Below are 18854 nucleotides of genomic sequence, written 5' to 3' on the forward strand. Positions count from 1 at the left end.
TCAGTGGAAAAAAGGCACTCTTATGATATTACTTGGTACATGCTGCTATGCTTCTTCGGTACTGTTCAAGTACTGGTGACTATCTTGGAAAAAGTCACTGCAACTGTCTTGATGAGCTTTTTTTAAAAAAAAATGTAATGCATGCGGGTGCGCAGTATGATTTTATCCAATTAGCAAGCTAGCAGTAGTAATTAGCAGCAGAAAGGGTTTCAATGGGGTATGACAATCAGGAGCTTAAATTGGTCTAGGACGCAGTCTGAAAGAATGGGATGTAACCATTTTACTGATGTTGCAGAGGTCCAGCAGCACAATCCTACCCCTCTCACCAGTGCAGCCATGCCACGTGAGCAAATGCTGTGTCCTGCAGAGGAGCAATTCTGGAGGTCTTCTCCAGGTAAGGAGACATTTGTTCTCCTACCTTGGGGGTAAAGCTTTCCTGCCCCACTGAGTCTCCTCAGATCTCTGCCAATTACTTTGCTGGCACAAGTTCAAGTGGACCTGAAAAGGTGGATCAAGGTTGGGAAGGGGCTAGACTGCCATTAATATCACCTCCTCCCTGGCTTCCCAGCCCCCTCCCCACCCTAGGCTCCACCCCATTCCATCCTTCCTTCCTGTTCCGCCCACCTTCATTAACCTAGTTCAGTCATTCTGCCACTATGTACAGCTTATCCGGAAGGGAGAAATGGGAGTGTTCCATGAGTCCAGCATACTTGCTCACCACTCCAAACCCCCTCCCCCAACTACGTGTTTGGTAGGGGGAGAAGTCATCTGAAGATCCCCATGCACTTAGATTGAAGGGTTTCACCTTTGCTACCTCTTTCTCAGGCATAGCAGTTGTTGAGAGGATTCCTCTGTTGCTTCCAATCAAGTAAATGTGCATTGGGAAGACTGTATGAATGCCAGTTAAATTCTAACAAAAAAAAAATGTTTTAACAAATACGGTTAAGGCAGAATGTAATACAGGTAACAATCACTTTTCATACAAATAAAACTACTAAGAAAATGGTTATTTAACTCAAATGTTTTGCATGAATTTCACCACTATTGTTCTATTAGAATGGTAACCAAAATTATTTTCAGACCTATTCTATTAAATCACTGAAAGTAAAATAAAGGCCTTATTTCTAAATCAATTTTCATGGCACAATAGCTCATAGTATGTCCTTACCTTCAACACAAATAAAAAGAAAGACTTATAGACTTCCCCTGCCTTTCCTTTACTGTTCCCTCATCTTCAGGTGGTTAAAAAAAGAAAAGAAAAGAATGCATGCCTAACTCTTAACAAAGTAAGAAGAAAAACACACAGGTTAAATGGCAAGGTTGGAGAAACTACTTGTAACAAAGGAATTCTTGCAACAAAAGAATAGGACCGATTCCTACATTACATTAAAAGCAGTCATTTGCTATGAGTCACTCACACTTTTATTTCCCCACTTCTAATGTAATGAGGAAAGTGAGACTCCCTTGTGTGAGGTCCAGGCCTGGGGAAGCACAGCCACATGAATATACACTCACTCTCCCCCTCCCTCCCCTCCTTAAGAACATAAGAACAGCCCCACTGGATCAGGCCATAGGCCTATCTAGTCCAGCTTCCTGTATCTCACAGCGGCCCACCAAATGCCCCAGGGAGCACACCTTATAACAAGAGACCTCATCCTGGTGCCCTCCCTTGCATCTGGCATTCTGACATAGCCCATTTCTAAAATCAGGAGCTTGCACATACACATCATGGCTTGTAACCAGTAATGGATTTGCCCTCCAGAAACTTGTCCAATCCCCTTTCAAAGGCATCTAGGCCAGATGCCGTGACCACATCCTGTGGCGTTCCACAGACCTTAAGCTCAGTCACTCTCAGTAGCTTCCTTGAGAGAAAACTCACTCACGGCGCAATCCTAATTTGCGCTCGAACAGGCAGTCCAGGAGACCTGCACTGTATCCAGCACAAGATTGGGGCCAGAAGTGGCTCAGGTGGAGGCAAGGTGCAACTCTTCCCCTTACCCCTGGGTAAGCCACCACAACCCCAATAGCTCTCTTGGACTTATGCCACCTCAGGAGATGGCATGAGGAGAACAGAGTGGCTTGGAGCCACTTCACACTGCTCAGGGAACGGGGTTGTGATCCTGCATAACAGCTGGGTCTCAGTTCCGCCTCCTATTTCCCACCCACCTGCCCCTGGAACACCCTCCCCTCACCCTCTCCCACCCCCAGAATGCCTCCCTCCCACCTCCTCCCTGCCTCCTCCCTAGACCCCTGCATCGGCTGAGCTCGGCCAATGCAACCTTCTCTCCCCAGGTTGGTGTGGAGGCTGGATGCAGCCTCTGTGGGCTGGCGCATGTTCCTGTGCCGGCCCAGTCAACTCCCATGGAGGTGCAAACATGCTTTTTGACATGTTTTGCAATCCTCCTGGGCTAGTACAAGGGACTTGCACTGGCTTAACAATTAGTTAGGATTGTGCCCTCTCTCTCTCTCTCTCTCTCTCTCTCTCCCCCCCCCCCGGAAATACATAAAAAAACTAACCTCTTCTTGCCTCACCCAGAGCTAAAAAGAGCTCAGCGATACGCCCCCTATGTCAACTGGAAAATTGCCTCTCCATTGCTTAAGAGGGCACAGAGCCCTTTGTGCAGGTTCCCTGCTTTATCCATGGTTTTTGTCGAAGAGAACAGACAACTCTTCCTGCTGCCTCACTAGAGCTTGCTGATGCAGGTGTCCTGCTTTTTCTTAATTGGAAGCCACCAACAGTGGCATCACTAGGGTTCGCGTCACCCGGTGCGGGAGGCCTGCACATCACCCCATGCAGTGGGCAGGGCAACACTCCAGGTGGTGGGCATGGTGATGTACCATCGCCCCGCCCCCACTGGTTTTTTGGCTGTACCTTTTGATAGAACACAGATATTTCAGTGTGGTTTGTTTCCATTGCATTCTGCATGAAATTACGCATTGATTGATATATAACATAATGGGATTATTCTTCCAAACTCTGATTTTAGTGATTTTGAAAACTTGTAGAGTCCCATACACACACACACCCCGTGTCAACTTACTAACACCTTATTGTAGCAGTTCTCAATCTTTTAGCACCCACTTTTTAGACCCACTTTTTAGAATGATAATCTGTCCAGGACAATAATCTGTCCAGGACCCATTGCAAGTGATGTCATGGCCAGAAGTGACATTATCAAGCAAATTAAAATAAATAAGTATAAATAATTAAAAATAAAAGAAATAATTAAATAAGGGGGCACCAGTCTTGTTCCACCAAGTGAATTTTCTCTGCAGTCTGCCTCAATAACACCCCCCCCAAAAGAATCAGTGAGATTTCCAGCCCTCCCCAGTGCCCAGTTTAGTTCTTCTGTTTCAAACAGATCAACTAAACTGGGCACTGGGGAGGGCTGGAAATCTCACTGATTCTTTTGGGGGGGGGTGTTATTGAGGCAGACTGCAGAGAAAATTCACTTGGTGGAACAAGACTGGTCAAGATAAAGACCCACCTGGCTTTACAAGTGCAAAATAGAAAACATTCCCCTTACCAGCTGAAGCCTCTTTTTTTTGGCCTTTTCAGTGGGGGGGGGGAGGCTGCCTTCTGGAGCATTTGTTACACTCCAGTTCCATGGGATCAGGACCATTCTGGTGTCCTCACATTCCCCTTTGCCTGACCTGATCACAAGTCAAGGCACGTCTGCCTATTTGTGAGTAAACACGACTGTGAGGCTGTTTCGCTTTCCATAGGGCTCAATACATTCGCAACTGGTAGGGAGGGACCTCATTCTCGGGTGTTTTTGGGGGGCTGCATTCATTGGATCAGGACCATTCTGACATTGGTGGTCCTCTTAGCCTACCCTTTCCTAAGGACTATGGCAAGTCCGCCTACTCATGAGTAAACGTGTGATATGACTCTCTTTCACTTTACATAGGGCTGCATGCATTTTTTTCTTTCTGGTTTTTTGGCCATAACCTTTGAAGGAAAGGAGCTATTTCACTCTGGTTTTTTGCATTGCATTCTGCTGGAACTTCCACATTCAATTGTGTATGGCATGATGGGGTTGCTCCTAAAACCGCAATTTTAGCACATCATCCCCAGTGCATGTCATCCCCCTTGCACATTACCTGGTGCTGCCCGCCCCCCCCGTAGCGATGCCACTGGCCACCAATGACTTCCGCCTCACCTGCTGAGGCAAATCTTCCTGCCACTTCCCCAGAGATTACTGACATAGGCATCCTGGCTGTTTTTTCACTAGAAGCCAGCCATGATGACGGCGAATCAGCTCCTGGCTGCTTCTCTGTATATTGTAACGTGTGCGTGTGCTGCTTAACTCACCGACTCTGCCTGAGAGGAAAGGAGCAGAGAGCAGGAAGGCAGAGAACTTCTTTTTACTTGTTGGGTCCTTGGGCTTTGTTTTGTTTTGCATTGGGGCTGGTAGGACTCTGCCTCCCCTGACATCCCTGGTGAGGTCTATGAGTTTCAGAAAACATCTGGTGGTCACAAATTCGCCACATGGTCCCCAATAATAAATTACAGTTGAAGCAGGAAATAGGAAACATGAATCACACTTTGTCACACCATGCAAGATCTTCATAACCAGATGCAAGGGAGGGCACCAGGAAGAAGGCCTCTTTTTGACTTGTGGGCACCCTGAGGCACCTGGTGGGGCCATTGTGAGATACAGGAAGCTGGAATGGATGGGCCTTTGTCCTGATCCAGTGGGGCTCTTCTTATGTTCTTATATTCTTATGTTCTAACCTATGAACCCCCTTTGTTTAGCCAACATAAGGTAGGCTGTATATAATGCATGCAAAGCAGAATGGGGCTCCATCTGCAAATGTGGAAAGAGACTGCCTTGCACTCCCCCCCCCCATGTGACATGCCAGGCTGCCATTGGGCAGACTAGAAAGAGGGGGGAACTTTGTTGTACATTACAACAAGCAGCACTGAGGCCCCCTACACCCACTTTTGCCCTCACTGTGATGGAACCCACCCACCCATTAGGCAATAGTCTGTGGTTAGCTGGCCATTGTTTGGGGCTGAGTAGGAAATTTATGCTTCCTGCCTGATTGGCAGAGGAAGGAAACTTTTACACCTCCATCTGACTGACTTTGGGATTGGTGTTTTTGGCCAGGTTAAGAACATAACATAAGAACAGCCCCACTGGATCAGGCCATAGGCCCATCTAGTCCAGCTTCCTGTATCTCACAGCAGCCCACCAAATGCCCCAAGGAGCACATCAGATAACAAGAGACCTGCATCCTGGTGCCCTCTCTTGCATCTGGCATTCTGACCTAACCCATTTCTAAAATCAGGAGGTTGCGCATACACATCATGGCTTGTACCCCGTAATGGATTTTTCCTCCAGAAACTTGTCCAATCCCCTTTTAAAGGCATCCAGGCCAGATGCCATCACCACATCCTGTGGCAAAGAGTTCCACAGACCAACCACATGCTGAGTAAAGAAATATTTTCTTTTGTCTGTTCTAACTCTCCCAACACTCAATTTTAGTGGATGTCCCCTGGTTCTTGTCCCCTGGCCTTGTCTGGTAGGGTGGTGCAGGGCAGGGAGGGGGGTTAAGGAACTGGTATCTGCCCTTATACCATCAGTGTGCAACCACCACTGCACAATGGAAAAACAGTCCCCATTCGGACTGCATCTTTCTGTTCTGCCTGGGTGCCACATGTAGTCCTCCATGGGACAGGGACACTCTGGGCAGTTGCATCTACTGCCTAGCATCCCCTGAAGGCTGCATGACAGGATGTCCGGGCAGATGCAACTGCCCAGAGTGTCCCTGTCCCCGGATCATGGAGGACTACACACATTTCCCAGGGGAATTTTAGGAATGGGTTAAGTCAGAATGCCAGATGTAGGGGAGAGCACCAGGATGAGGTCTCTTGTTATCTGGTGTGCTCCCTGGGGCATTGGGTGGGCCGCTGTGAGATACAGGAAGCTGGACTAGATGGGCCTATGGCCTGATCCAGTGGGGCTGTTCTTATGTTCTTATGGGGAACAGTAATGTGCGCTTACTAGGTAGATGGATTTGTCCAAACCCCGGATCTGGCCCCTGGGCTGGAGTTCAAGCAGCCCTGCCTTAGTCAACCAATAGGCTGGATTAAAGCCAAGAACCAGTTCCCAGAGTCTACCCAGTTTGCTTTGGGCTGGTTTGAACCTGGGATGGAATTGGACTGCCCACCTTAGTGGTTACCTGGTTCATAGTGGGCAAAGCAATTCAACTTCCTTGACCCCTTTTCCAGGGGTTGGTGGTGAAGAAAGGGGGGATCCAGGAGGTGAACACCATGTCTTTCTCAGGGTGGTTTGGCCAGTGGAAGGCTTGGGCAGATCAGCTATCTCCTCCTAGCTAGGTACCTGCACTGAGGGGTGGACTTTAGTCAGGACCAGCTTCATCTGCCAATTGTCGACAGGCACTGTAATTTCAACAAACAAACAAACAAACAAACATGGCCCTGTTTCTTTCCAGAGATCAGTGTCATTATTGTTTTGTGGAGGAATACCTGGGCAATGCAAAATGAAGACTGGCAGCTTGGCAGCCCAATCCTAATGAATCCTCCACTTGGTGATACAGTGGTGACTATGCAGCTTCCGCTGTATCCCGAGGGAGTGGTGGTTCAGCATGTTGAGGCCTCCTTGGAGTAAGGGATCATTTGCTCCTCCTTAGATAAAGGAGTCATTAATGGCTATGCAGCCATTAAGAGTCAACTCACATCTGCACCGGTGATATGGCTAGTTGTCCCATGAAGTCCATGTTGACATGAAGGTGGATCAGGTTCAGGAAGGGGGTCAGGAAACAGCAGGCACTCTGCCACCATACCTGCCACCTTCTTGGGCCCAATATACCCTCCTCCCTATCCCTGTCACTTCTCCATTCCACCCATCCACCCCCAATTTCATTCCTCCCTGCCACCATCCCAATCCCTACACTGCCTTACCTGCTCCAGCAGTCATCTGGCATCTGACTTCACATAAACCTGGCTATGCACCACTTGAAGCAGCAGCCAGGCTGCGCGCATGGGTGCTGTCACATTTGCATCAGCCATAAAGCTGTTTATGCAGGCAGAGTAAACAGCTAATAGGATTGAGCTATTAGTCTCTTCAAACTGATATTTAAAAAACAAAAAAACAAAAACAAGCAAGTTCAAAGCAAAGGAATAAATCCTTTGCCTTTCTTTGTCTTTAGGTCACCTTTTGATAAGGAACTAATGCTATCATCAGAAAACTTTTGGTAGTGGAATGTTGTCTGAAATCACTCAAAAATCTTAGAGAAGACCCAAGGCATCAAACTGGTGGGTGTGGCGAAACTGCTTTAGAATTCATTATCCTAAGTTAAGGTAAGAGTGTCCAATTGGGATAAAATAAAACCTTTGAATTAACCCATTTCTGCCCAGTCCACAGGTGTATACATTTGATCCCTGTTGTATATATGCAGCATTGGGCAGAAATGGCTCAGGTCAAATTATATTCCACTGTACAGAAACAACAACTCTGCTCAAAAAACCCTAATGTCTTTCAAGACACAGATCACAGAAAACCTATAATTAATAGTCTTAAGATATAGTAAATAAACATATTTTGTTAAATGCAAATGTGTTACTGTTTTTGAAAAACAAAAAAGAACATATTTATCTCATGTGAACTATAAATGAGCTGTAGGGAAGCTATGAGAATTTAAAGGTCAAAGGAATAAAAATGTTTGGGGAGTGATTGTTATATCTACAGAAAGAGGCTATCAGCAGATGGGTTGGTTCTCAGGAGCTACAAGGAACTGAAGGTAAAATACCTTACCAAGTTCATTTTATTGTTGCATCCAAGTTATTTAACATAAGCTAAGTGGTACTTTCAACTAATCCAGCAATTAATATTCTTGGAAACTTTTCCCATGCCTGTGTATTCAAAAACAATTTAACATCTGGATATCCCTTTCTCAGATAAGACTTGGAGGTCAACGCAGAATTGTTAATCATTTTTATGGAGCTAGAGATTTATAATCTGTAAACAGCAACAATGACTGCCATAGAGGAAAATATTTCTCACGTCCAAAAATGTCACATACCAAAGATACATACTGTAGAGAGCAGCTTCATCACGTCATTTCCTAATAGCTAACGTGTTTTGGTTAGATCCTAAGGAAATATTAGAAGAATCAAAATCGTTCTGTCAAGGTCTGAAAACTGGAAAAAAAACAAAGGGTGTTCGTTTGACTGAAAGTTAATCATGCAAAATTTTAGGAATTCAAAGTGCTTATGCAACTTTCGGGGATGAAATTGTACCTCCGTGACTGAGCACATGCTCTGTATGCCAACTTCAGTCCCAGGTATCTCCAGGTAGGGCAGAGTAAAAATCCTAGTGCTACTGCCGGTCAATAGAGACAATATTGAGCCAAATGGTCCAGTACTTTATTACTTTGAAAAGGGAAATGTTTTATCTGTTGAATATATCTGTTGCTTCCCCCTGTATAAGTACTCTTGCTATACAGACATTCACTTACAGCTCAGTCCTACCTAAATTCCCATGTGGCAATGCAGTGGCACCAGCATAGCTTTTGATGCATCCTACAGGGGATTTTTTGGCTGCTAGAGATTTCCTCAAGGTAAAGGGACATGCAGAAGGACAGTAATAAGGCTGGGAATAGTCAATACAATACTTTTGATTCATGTATAAATTGATTGGGTGAAAGGGGTAGCCATACACTGGCATTCAGCAGGAGATGAGAACAGCATTTACATGCTGTTCACACATTCAGGGTTCCATAGTTCCTGCCCCTCCTCCTCCAGATGTTTAGTCTAGGAATGGGAAGAGCCTAACAATAGGGCTTATTTAGTGTGGTAGAACTTAAGTTGTGTTTTGAACTAGACATAGGAAGAAAACTGAAAATGTGTTTGCATCCTGACCAAGATCTGTCAAAAAAAACAAGGGATCTGCTAATCCACCATGGCTACACTCAAATCGAGTCCCAAGTCCCCACCCCCTTTGACTCAACTCATGCACGAGTCTTAATGGATGGCCCTGGGGACTTGTCCAGAGCATTTTTGGTACTCTATTTGACTTGAGTCAGGAGTCTTTTTGAGACATGTATCAGGTGCGGCTCCACAGAAAAAAACAGAGCTCCTGGCAGGATGTGTGAATGTGTGTTTAAACACCTCCTCCCCCTGTTCTAGGAGGTGCCTGAGCTTGGCAAGGTGGGAGGGGGTGAGGCAGACTGCATGAGAGCGGGAACAGAAGCAGCAAGTGGGAGGAGGGTCACCCGCAGCAGCTGGGAGGCTCACCAGTATGATCTTTGCAGCTCTACTCAGAAGTAGTCACACTGCGGCCAGTCGTTCAGTGAGCCCACTGGAGCCATGAGTTTCTCTTCGATGGCTAGGAACCACCTCCCCCGCCCCACCTTCTCACCTCACTCGTCCAGGGAAAAAACTTTTGTCCAATGATCATTGGTTCCTTCAGAGATGGACAAGAGAGCCTCCTCCCACCTCCCCCCCACCTCCTGCTTACTGCAAAACCTACACAGTAACCCTTTCCTGCCTCCTATCTGGAACTTCCCTGCTGCTCATCTACTCTGAACGTTGGCCCCACAAGGTCTTTCACGTGCTGAAAAAAATAAGCAAGCACACCCAGACAGACTCAAGTCTGCAAGTGTGGGGACTCATTTTCAAGTCAGTGGCCTCAGATTCAAGTTAGTGTTGGAGTCATTGACACGCCTAACTTGAATGTACGCGAGTCAGCCAAAAACAAGCTTTTGCGACTCAGACTTGAGTCACCTGACTCAAGTTCCCATCCTTGCAAAAGACCCTTTTGAAAGAAAAACATTCCAGAAGAAGACTACTAACTGGAATTTCTGTGCTCATAATATAGTGAGGTATGTTTTTAGGAGTGTTTTAAAAATGTATATCTAGATAATGTCAAGCACAACACTTTGCACAAGCACAGAGGGGAGCCTCCGTGAGCAATACAAAACAGTTTCCAAATGTTAACCATTCAAAATTGTGACTGAGAAGTAAATTCCACTGACCTCAGTGAGACTTGCATGTACGTGCAGAACAACATCGAGCGTTGGACAATGCAGCACAATTGCTTTGTGCTTTAATCCACAAAAAAAGTCTGGCAGTTTGTCCATGATGAGGAACTAACTCAAATGTGGACATTATAAGAGTGAAAATGAGATGACAAAGTAATCAACTCCCTATGTCTAAAAATAAAAATAACTGGACAACCACAGATTGTAACTCAATGGCTTTTACGAAAAGCTACACAAACTTAAGATCACATTTTTGTAATTGCTTTTGTTAAGGAATATTTCCAACATTTTGCCATAAAGATTAATCCTTCTCCTTGGATTGCAGCTGGAATGGAGGTGGCCAGGATCAGCAGGTCAATGTGGTACAAAATTGACAGTAGTAAAGGAGTAGCACAGGAAAAAGACACATGGGGTACTGTGACCTAGTATTTTATACCCATTTCTCCCATAGGATTCTTTGGGATATTACCCATATAATGGGTAAGCACATTAAGGAATCTTCCTTTGTGACCTGGTGGCCTTGATGGCTTATCCACAATCCTAAGAGGGTCCTTCTATTGCTCTTGCACCTAGCTGAGAGTGCGGTAGCTAGCACAGGAGACCAGTTGCTCAATTAGCAATGCCTCTTCATGGGGTTTGACAATGGAGTCGGTGAGGGTTGAGGATCCATTTGGTTTATTTGTTCATTTCACCAAGTTCTTTTTTTCTTTGCCCAAGCTGTTCTTTTATTTTCTCCAAGCCAGAAATCTCCTAGGAGGTGGCTTTTGTTCACAGGGCCAAATGTGCTATGCCAGCAAGGATAGTCACCTATGGAAATTTCCCAAGGGTCAGGCAAGGTTCCATCCAAACCAGCCTGATAAAGTTGGGTAGGGCTGATTGCTCTCACAACAAAAAGTGTGACCTTACCCTTGACCTGTGGAACTGAAGCCTTTTTCCATCAGTCCTGCTACTCAAACCATATTACTAGCCCTCATCATGCTCTCTTGGCAAGCACCCAGCACATGCATGGCTCTTTGTATGTTTTAAAAATAAATGGAAAAAAAATACTTACTAGGCAACACCACAGTCTTCACAAAGTCAAGGCCTCCCCTAGTAGACAAGACCAAGTAGACAGTAGACCAATGTCTCAACCCAATATTGGACATCTGTATTTGTTCATTTTCCATAGGTCACTGCCACTGAAAAAAGTACATTTAAAATGAGTACAGGAGAGGGAGCCACATACCAGGAAAGCCTAAGAAGATTCAAAAACCTTTGAGTGAAAGCAGCTGTCAGATATCCAATTACTCAACCATTGTGTCTCATCTGAAGCTGCATGTATAGTCCTAAGACAGAGCATGACCTAAAATTCAGAACAATATTCTCATAATTAGCTCCTGTCAAAAGCCAATCAATTATTCAGTGGCATTTTTAATTATTATGTATGTTCTAAGCTCCTACTGGCATTTGCCATTTCCCCATTCCCACAGAGTTCCAGAATGATGGTTGTGTCTGGGGCATTATGGAAAAATAAAATGGTGTCTGCATGGAAGGCAGTTGCCAGCCAACCAACCAACATCAGTCAGCAGTAAAAATCTGGTACAAAAAAAATGGATGATAATAGTTTAAAAACCCAAAAAAGATGAAGGGGGGTAACCAACAAGAGAGTATCTAACAAAAGAGTGCTTCAATAGGGTTTCAATTTACCAAAATGCATGGACATACTGTATGAACCAAAATAAAAACCTCGTCCATCTCTGTGATTCTACAGGATCATAACATGAGGCGTTGCCCACAGACTGTTGAAAATCTCATCTTTTATTAAAATAAAAAGTAAATTCCTAGCCAGTATGGTTGCAAAGACCATTTGAAAATGTTTGGCTATAGCAGCTGGAATCTCAAAAGCAAGAGTGGTTTGTGGCTGGCACCCTGAAGACTCTGTCTTTTTGACGTGGAAGAAAGTGAAATAAGGAAATTAGAAGGTAATTTTTAAAGCAAACATTATTTTCCCCATACCTTTTTTCATTTAAGTTGACCCTTCTTAGTCCAAGCAGTCTAGCATCCTCAATCATAAATCATGTTCACTCTCATTAATTTTAATGAAAAGAGCTTGGGTTACAGTGATCTAATGCTGCTGTTTGTTCTGACCATTTTTGTGCACTTGATTGCTCAATTAAACAATTGTAACCTACCCAAATTGTCCCTGCTTCTTTTCACCGTAATTAGGCTGCCTTGTTAGGAGAAATTGGTAGGAGGCAGAATGAGTTGGTTCGTTCCCCGTTAACAAAATTACCACTGTTAACCAATATGAAATTAGCAGTTTAATAACGCTAGAGATTTTAAGCAAAGCCAAGAGTTGGCTGCTAAAGTGTCATTCCCACAAAATGCAAAAGACCAAGATCTGAATTGCCAGTGAGTCTTAGATTCCCCATTCATTAAAGGTTCCCCATAGCCCTGGAGCCACGGCAGCAAAGATTTCTCTATTTTGCCATTGATTAAAGAGATGCCATCTGTATTCCTGGTTATGCTGCCAATGTTCAAAACATCAGACTCACGATGCAAATTTACCTAGCCCACCGCTCTGGTGTGATCCATGGGTGGTCTTGCAGGGTATTATCCCCAGCCAGTGCTACACCAGGAAGGTTATACAAGACTCACAATTTATGATAGGGTGTGAAGATCCCAACTCATCCTGGGCAATCATGCTCCCTTCATTACATCACATGTCTGGCAATACATCCTCTGCAAATGAAATTGGAAAAGTTGATGAGGGGATGTTATCCTCAATACTTAGCCCATATACTCTTTAGCAGTCTCCACAGTATGCTATTTGCTAAGGGTGCTTCAGTATCTTTCCTCCTGCCCCAGCCCATTACTCAGCTCCTCTGTATCTCTCCTCCAGCACCTGCTGGAGCAATTACCTCTTGGGGTATGCTGGAATGCCAGAACCTTCTGTCTGTCCCACATTACTTTTCACCTGGTCATGCAATAGCATAGTAAAGCAGGGTGGGGGGTGGTGGTCCACCCTGGTTGATGCACTTTGGGGGGATGGGCACACCATTTGAATCTTCACTGAGCAGAGACCCATGCTGCAGTTGGTGGTGGATGGCCCCCCCTCCCCAATGCTCCAAGCAGCCAGTAGTGATGGCCATTCATCTCGGAAGTGATTTAGTAGTGTGCTGAATGATGCAATGACATCACTTCCAGGTGCCATGTGTCACTCCTGATAAGTATGGGGTGTTGCACGGTGCATGTGAGTGACACCTGCCCATGCTGGTGATGCCCGTGTGGGCAGGTTTGCATTTCAGTAGGCTAAGGACACGACTGCACCAAAGCCTGCATTCTTTCAACTAGGTGATGGCTAACACTGACTACAAAAGGGCAAATATGATTCACAGAACAATATCCAGGGTCCCAGGAAAGGCCAAAATATGCCTTCTTTGTGGGTCAGTGTCAGTAATCAACGGCCATGCCAACTGCAGCTTTGTGGGATACCTCTTCTCACTGCAGCACCCAGATATCTGCCATACATCACTGAATTGGTGCCATAATGGCTTCTACCATCTGTATGAATGATACAAGGTCTGCTGGCCCAGCTGACTCTTGAGAATGCCTTACGGCACATTCGCGACCCTCCTGGGCAAGGGACTTGCGCCGGCCCAAGGGTTCGATAGAATTGCGCCTTTAGGGCACAGTCCTAACCAGATCTACTAGAAGTGAGTCATATTTTGTTCAATGGGGCTTGCTCTCAGGAAAGTGTGGTTAGGATTGCAGCTGGGCAGCCCAATCTTGAGCTCCCGTGGCGCGCCACTTCGGCAGCACCAAAAATCGCTTGCGCGTCATGAGCTGCCATGGGCGGCACCTCGAGAGAAGGGGACTTTCATCCCCTTCTCCCGGGTAAGGGAAGTAGCACCGCAATGGGGCTACTCAAGTTAACGCCAACCGAAAGATCGGTGGTAGGGTAAAGGCGTTCGTGTAGGGTGCCGAGCCCCACATGAACGGACAGGATCTGGTGGAGCGGAGCTCCACTGGACCTGCCTCCCTCCCTCCCCCTGGCACACCTCCCACCCACCTTCTCCCCACCTCCTGCCTCCCCATCATGCCTCCTCCTCGTCCTCTTTCCGTCCTCCACCTGCTTCCTCCCCACCCCCCTGCCCCTGCTTACCACGCCACAACTCAGCGGTTCGTGCGACCTCCAAGTGGCGGAGCCACTGGATAGAGCATGATTCAAACAATTGTATGGAGAAATTTGACAGAGCCTAGCATTGAAGTGCTTGGAAGTACCCCAAAAAAGGTATTACTCTGTTGACCACTAGAAATGATAATCCAGTTGTATGGCATACACAGGCAAGGTCAGGGAGAAGCTCCCTCGGAGGCATATTCCTGCTTCCCTATTGAGGTCTGTTTTATACTATAAGACCCAGTATCCTGAATTTCATCATCATGCACCTCAAATCTAGGAATAATTTGTAAGCCACGGCAGCTCTTTCATTTAATAATCTGCCTATTAGCAGGAGTTCTCAGATGTGGTGTAGGTAGTTCCTTAGAGACAATGGGGACAGCTGTTCATGCTACTTTATACATTTTTTAAAAGCATTAAGAATAGGTCAACAAGACCAAGACATGAGCTGATCTAAAATAAAAATGCAATACAGAATTGCCTCTAGTACAATGGTTCTGAAATTGTGGGTCCATGGCCCACCAGTGAATTTTTGGTGGGTGGTGAAACTGACAAGGCAGTTTAGGCTTTGTTCATCAAGGCAGGGCCTCGGAGAGGGGGGTAATTTGTACCTGGGCCCAGGATCAAAAGGGGGGCCCAGGAGACAAAGGAGGGGGCCCAGAAATTTTCTCGGATCTGACATTTTGCTATCTACTCAGACTTGTTGCCCGTAAGGGATGCTGGGGACATTACCATGACTGGAGGTGCTGGGGACACTACTGGTGCCACATGGGTGGGTAGAACTGGGCTCCAAAGACTTTTCCAACTGTCTCTACCCTCCCCTCACCCTCCTTCGCTACGCCCTGCCCCTATTCTGCTCACCCATCGCCACTCTCCCCTGCTCTGTTTCACTCCCCCTTTTGCAATGGGGCCCAAAAGAAATTTTGTACCCCCTGATAAAATTCCTCTTGGAGACCCTGCATCAACGGCTAAACAAACTGCTACTTGGGGGTACAACTGCCGCCCAATCATTGGGTGGGTCCCGATGCTAAAAAGTCTGAGAACCACTGCACTAGAAAAAGAGGCAAAGCAAAGGTCAGAAACCCAGTTGCAGGCAGACAGAAGGAACTGAAAGGGTCTTTGACCACTTAAAATATATGATCAGATAATTAATAAAGGAAATGTGAAGCAAATTTCACTTCTCTTCCTGAATTGTTTTGCAAGGAATGCATACTTATTCGTTGGTCCTAAAAAGGCCAGAAGCACAGGAGTTCAATTCTGTGGACAACTGCATAGGTCAGAAGTCTCCAAACCAAGTCTCCAAACTTGGACTCCAAACTCCAAGTCTTAGACCAGTTTAATGGAACTTTCAATGTTTAAAAGCCGCGGAGAGCCCTGCAAGCACTGTGCTGGGCTCCCCACACCCCCTGGACCCTGGGTGCACATGTAGTTAATTGAAAAATAGCCCCCCTCCCCCCGCAGGGGCGTGATCCTGGGGATCGCTTTGCTGCCCCTGCAAAGACTTACCCCGGGAGTAAATCTCCCAGGAAGTTTGAGAACCACTGCTCCAGAGGATTTGATCCAGCCCTAAACAGCAAAAGTAACTCCTGCCTGGTTCTCAACTCCCCAAATTATAATACATCCTTTGGAAACCAGAGAAAAGGAGTTCCAGATACATTCAGTACCCTGATCAGACTGCTGGCTGATCAGTCCCGTCTATCCAACACTTACTGACAGCATGTTTTCTCTTTACAAATCAATTCATTGCTCAGATTCCTTCCAATTTATTACTCAATTGATCCCCAACGCTTTATCCCTCCAGCACATCAATTCTCTCCCCAATCCCTCCCAATAATTTCCCCTTCAAAAAACGTTTTTCCCAAAAAATATTGTTTTTCTCCATATTCCTCTGTTCAACAATTCATTCTCCCCAAAATAATTTTCCTTTTCAAAATCCATTCCCCCTGTTCCTATGCAAATCAATTTTGCCCTGCTACCCCATCTTTTTAAAAATCCATTCCCCCCTGTTCCACCTCTACTGTAGTTATTATTGATTTAAATTTATTTATTATTTTCCAGCCCTTGACCCTGTGTCAGATATACAATGTGGCCCTCATGCTGAAAAGTTTGGAGACCCCTGGTATAGCTCAGTGAGCCCTGTCCCAACTGGGCTGGAAAGATGGTGATGGTGATTGGCAACCTTCAGTCTCGAAAGACTATGGTATAAGCCTACAGCACCAGGTATTCCCAGGCGGTCTCCCATCCAAGTACTAACCAGGCCTGACCCTGCTTAGCTTCTGAGATCAGACAAGATCAGGCATGTGCAGGGTAACAGTTGCTGTTACTGGAAAGATGACATTGCACAGTTGCTTCCTCTTTCCATCACTAGGTGGCAGTATTATGGGGCCTACTTGGAATTATGGCCCCAAATTTGAAAAACAAATCTTAGAACGTAGCTATTGGTTTTCTTTGCTACACTGACAGGGTCTAAAATACTGCTGTGGTCTCCAGTGTCTAGTTCTCCACAATGCCAGGAGGATTTTCGGCGTAGGTATGACTCATTTACCTAAAACATGCTTTAAGAAGCACTTTCCTCCTGCTGAGCAGATTCAAATTAATGTAACTACTCTCTTAACTCCAAACTTTTGACACGATCACAGATGGCAATGCCACTCAGCTGTCAGTTGATTAATATAGCACTCCAGGGCTTGGATGATTTTAGTCCAAGCAAAGGCTGTTTTACAGGTGCCTAAACATTTGAGCTCTTTGCCTACACACTTTGTAGAACTGGATAGTGATTTATATTGCTTTGCCTTAATTTTACATCTCCCAACTTCAGGACAAATGGACTAGCCAGTATTTTTTTGGCTAGTTTCCCTGATATTGTATGCCGTTCTTCTTAAAAGACTCTTCCTGGTGAACCTCTTTGTTTTAAACAGTTTCCATGTGTCTTTTGATTTCTACATTGCTTTCCAGTTGTTGCTTTTTGGATGTTTGCATGCCATTTGGGAGAAAGGAAGAGTATAACTGAAAGCAATCACAGAAATATTTGTTTGCAACGCTATTGACGTTCGGAGCACAGGAAGGTCTGTGTGTGTGCTTTCAACGCTTTGTACTAACGGATACAACTGTGATGCTGTTGTGAAATTGTGCACACTGCAACAATGTTAAGGCGTTTGTAAGAACTACAGGATTGCAGATAATTTTGCGTGAAACTTAGCAAGGTGCACAGTTTGAAGATGGGTCAGTTATGCAGCGGCAAATGGACATATTCCTTCTTGAGCCTCCTTGAGTCTTTAGTGCACCAAACATAGTGGTGGACCTCCCCAGCCCCGCACCTGGCGGCAGAGGTCTGAGATGGCGCCCCCCCATGGGATGCTGCCCCCCCGGTGCAAATCCACCCTCCTCACTTACCTGGAGTACACGGTGCCTTGTGCACCTCCAGGACACATCAGCGAAGCCTCCTGAAGATTCCCCTATACTTTAAACTGTGCTTCTGGAAAAACAAAAGCACAGTTTCCGACCTCATTGGGAGCCTCAGAGAGGCTTCCGCAGGATCCTAAAGCTCTGTGAGGCTCCACGCCCAGGGCATTTGCCCCATCAAATGAATGGGAGGTCTGCCATTGTCAACAGTAGTCAAAATAACACAATGATCACTGATCACCAGAAGTTCAGAGGCACTGGACAAGCATTGTCGTGCACTTAGGGGGAACACCATTGGTCTGTCTATCAGGGAGGGGTACTCAACTCATGTTGATTAGACTCAAGTCGTGAAAAAACACTGTTTTTGGTGACTCAAGTTGACTTGAGTCAAGTTGACTTGAGTCATGGATCCAGAGTCGATTTGTGACTTGGGGCCAGTGACTCTAAAAAAGAGTCAGAACTCAAAATTACTCAAGTTGCAATCTCTTTGGTGTGTGTGTGTTCTGGCTCCCCCCCCCCCTTTTGTGTTGTGCTGAAGTCTTCATGGGTGATCCAGAAGCAGACATTCTGAAGGGTGGCAGCAGACTGGGTGGGAGGGTAGGTTCCAGGATGTGGGGGCTTGGGGGGGGGGAAGACTTAAGGTTTTTTTGTTGTTTTTTTGTTTGTTTTTGGCTACCAAGTTTTGTTCAGTAAAGCCCTTGACTTGGGACTTGTTTCTCAAAATGACTCATGATTCAACTTGAAAATTATTTTTCTCATGAGTTGCAACTGCCACGTTTTTCTACTTGTGAGTCGAATTGAGTCATGGGATCAGTGATTTGGGACTCAACTCACAACTTAGGCTCTGTACCTTAAGCACATCCCTGCTATCTATGTCAGCATTGTCAATGGTGACTGACAGCAGCTCTCTAGGGCTTTAGATTGGGGGGGGGGGGGTCATCTTTCCCTACTCAAAGATATCAGGGATGGACTCTAAGATCTTTTGTATGTTAAGCATGTGCTTACACTGACTTATAGCCCTCCCCTCTGAGTAGTCAGTTCAATGGTCAACTGGACATGTGCTGACAAAGTTTATGGTGTCAACAAATTAAAGTTATTGTTAAGCTAAAGAGCTACAAATTAAAATTATCATTAAGCTGTTAAACTAATGAGCTTGCTTTAGGAGCTTGCTTGAGGAGGACAGATAAACTCTTATCAGGTGCTCAGCAGTGCATAGACAGGTTGCCCTTTCCCCCTTCCCCTAGCAAGCTGTTCAACTTAAGAACAACATAAGAACATAAGA

At 45.6% G+C, this 18854-nt stretch overlaps 1 pseudogene; it reads right to left on the bottom strand.

Moving 5' to 3' along the window:
• Positions 1-16375: 16375 nt before the first annotated feature.
• LOC136647007 (5S ribosomal RNA) lies at positions 16376-16495 on the bottom strand (annotated as a pseudogene).
• Positions 16496-18854: the final 2359 nt, after the last annotated feature.

The sequence above is a fragment of the Tiliqua scincoides genome, chromosome 3 (assembly GCF_035046505.1).
Source record: "Tiliqua scincoides isolate rTilSci1 chromosome 3, rTilSci1.hap2, whole genome shotgun sequence".
NCBI lineage: Eukaryota > Metazoa > Chordata > Lepidosauria > Squamata > Scincidae > Tiliqua > Tiliqua scincoides.